Source organism: Diospyros lotus, chromosome 5, assembly GCF_014633365.1.
Source record: "Diospyros lotus cultivar Yz01 chromosome 5, ASM1463336v1, whole genome shotgun sequence".
NCBI lineage: Eukaryota > Viridiplantae > Streptophyta > Magnoliopsida > Ericales > Ebenaceae > Diospyros > Diospyros lotus.
In genome coordinates, this window is record NC_068342.1 from 19631717 (window position 1) to 19634830 (window position 3114).

The 3114-nt window shown below is 38.7% G+C and overlaps 1 pseudogene; it reads right to left on the reverse strand.

Moving 5' to 3' along the window:
* Positions 1-552: 552 nt before the first annotated feature.
* LOC127802141 (receptor protein kinase CLAVATA1-like) lies at positions 553-1911 on the reverse strand (annotated as a pseudogene).
* Between the last annotated feature and the right edge of the window lie 1203 nt (positions 1912-3114).

The following is a 3114-nucleotide window of genomic DNA, read 5'->3' on the forward strand; positions in this document are numbered from 1 at the left end:
ATATATCGAGGATAAGTAAGGAAAGAAACAACACTAGTTGAATAGCTTTTGGGTTGAATGTAGGCAAAGAACTCCGGGGTTAAGCGTGCTTAAGCTAGGGTAGTTAAGGATGGGTGACCCATTGGGAAGTTCGAGCAGGCCCATTAGGATAAGTTCTTCTGGTCCTTCATATCGCTCGATGCGAGATGTTACAAGAATAATAACTATAATGATCAGTTTACGGGGCTAGGTTGTTGTGTCATCTAAGTTTTATAGTGGCATTGACGTTGTGATGCATGCAGGGTGCTTAAGGGTTAGGTGGCAAGAGGCAACGATCGATTGATTGTTTTATGGTTGTCAACCGTTTTGCTAAATACCCAAAATGTCAAACGATTTCCCTAAATTATCAATCGTTCAGATGGGAAGCGAGAAGTTGTTGAAAGGTCCCTTTAAGGTTGTCGACCATTTCTATTCGGGTGCAACTTCCCAGATCACGCAGCTGAAGTGGTGTGAAGTAGGAAGTTCGCTGGAGATGTTGTTATTAGACAGGGACAGTAAGCCGAGTGTCTTGCCTTATATCTTGGAAGGAAATTGGCCGGTGAACATGTTGTCGTTAAGCTCAAGCAAGTCCAATAACGGCATGCTAAATAAGCCAGAGGGAATTGTTTCGCTCAAGTAGTTCTTCGTGATTTAAACCCGAGTCAGTGATTTGCACTCACCGACTTCTTTAGGAATCGGCCCCACAAAGTAATTCTCCATCAGTATCAGCATCTTCAGTCTACTTCCCTTACATAAATCGTGAGGAATCGTACATGTTAGGTGATTGATCGCGACATTGAGATGGAGTAGTTTTCTTTTCTGGCCAAGGTTCTCGGGCAATTTCAAGGTGAAATTGTTCCCCCAATCCTGCAGCACCTCCAGATTCGGCAAGTCGCCGATTAATGATAGAATATGATGTTGAAGGTTGTTTTGGAAGAGGTTCAGTAGGGTGAGGTTTTGAAGTTCAATGAAGTTGTCAGGTATCTCTCAATCGAATTGGTTGATGGAGAGGTTAAGTGATTTCAGACTCACCAAATGGGAAAGTTGCGAAGGGATGATGCCGGAAAGGTTATTAAGCTGGAGAAAGAGAGTGTGTAACATCTTTAGATTTCCCAAACTCGGCAGAATCCTGCCGGAGAGGTTACAACCTCCCAAATCCAAGAGTTGGAGCAAGCTCAATAATCCTAACTCTGGCGGAATACCTTATTGGTACGGAATATAATAACCTAGGCATAGTTCTTGAAGGTTGGACAACCTAGCCAAGCTCGTTGGAATTCTTCCCATGAGACCGTTGCCTTGAAGACCTAAGCTCTGTATATCGGCATAGGCTTCCTGAATCCCGTCGGAAAAGTAGTTTCCGCTGAGATGGAGCATTCTACGTCGCTTCAGGCCGGCAAACTGCAGAGGGAACTTGTTGAAGAAGTTATTATTGTAAACATAAAAAACCTTAAGGTTCATCATGGTGAGCACCATATTTCCAGGGAAGTCGCCGCTGAAGTTGTTGGAGGAAAGGTTGATGAACCTGAGAGTGGAGAGGTTGGACATCTCAAGGGGAAGAGGACCTGTGAGATTGTCGATGGAGAATGTGAGATTGAGGAGACGGTCCAAAAGGCCAATCTCGGGAGGAATGGTGCCAAATAAAGGAATGGAGGAGATGTTGAGAGCAATAACCCAGGAGGCCTCATTGCAAATAACTCCAGAAAATGAGTAATGTGAGGACGAGGTTTCTGGGTTCCAATCATCAAGTCCAGAGCCCGCCACTCCGATCATGGAAGACTTAAGCTTCATCAACACTTCAAGATTCGAATACGCATCATAAGATGAAAGCAAAAAGCACTGTAACAGGAAGATGAGGAGAAGAAAACAAGTGTTAATTAGGGATGAACAAGGCATTCTCATATCTCCTACTTTATTGGGTTTGTTCCGACAGGTTCGAGCAGCCTGCTTAAATAAGCAAATACATAGTAGGAGAATTGCGAATGAATAGATTATTATTCATCGAGTTCAATTAAATTACAATTTTAGGTTTTAACAACATATAGATTATTGGGCTAGTTTGGCAAAGCAGTTTGATTGCTTATAAGGTATTAAGAAAAGTTGGTGAGGTATTTAAGTGCACCTTACTAGTGTTTTGTTATATCATATTTTTTGGTATATGAGAAAATGTGTTTGATGAAAAATCATATGAAAATCTCATATTTCGAAATATGTTTTTCATATTTCGAAATATGTTTTTCATATTTCGAAATATGTATGATTAGTGTTTTGGCGCTAAAGGTCAAATATTTTAAAAATCCTTTTTTATCTCATCATGTTTCAAAACTATGTTTCTATGTTTTGAAACATAGTTCTGTAGTGTTTATTCGAAATGCTCTTCAATATGATGTATTTCGAAATATAGTTCCCATATTTCGAAACATCAGTCTGCCATGTCTCTAAACTTGTTTCAAGATGCATATTAAAAAGGGTTCAAGTTTTGCTCAATCTATATGATGTATTTCGAAATCTATTTGAAATCTAAGCCTATGTTTCGAAACATATTTAGTATATTTCGAAACTTCTGTCAGCAGTGTATTCTGGTTCAACATGTTTTGAAACATATTTCTAAAGTATGTTTCGAAACCTAGTTTTCATATTTCGAAACATCTGTCTCTGTCAGAAGAATTTCAAAAATCTGTCATGTCTTTGCACTTTAAATGAAAAGCTATTTTAATAAAAAAAAAAATTAAATTATACCCTTACCTTGATGTTCAAATCTCAGATATGTTTTAAGTGGATAATAAAATCAAATCATTTGTTTTTTTTTTAAAGAGGAGTCTTCCACCCATTTTGTCTCTTGGTGCATATCTAGCTGTAAAGGCCATATGTTTCGAAACATGTTATGTGTGTTTCGAAATCTCTAACGATTATAATTAGCCAAATGTGTATCCGTTTATTATATATATCAGCTCTTTGAAGACAATAAGGCTAACTCTCTCAAGCATACACAATTCTTACACAACTTCAAGAGATTTTTGCCACAAGCACAAGTGAACAAAGCCCTTCTAGCGAACTCTCACAGAAGTTCTTTTCAATCAAACTCTTGGTGTGCATTGT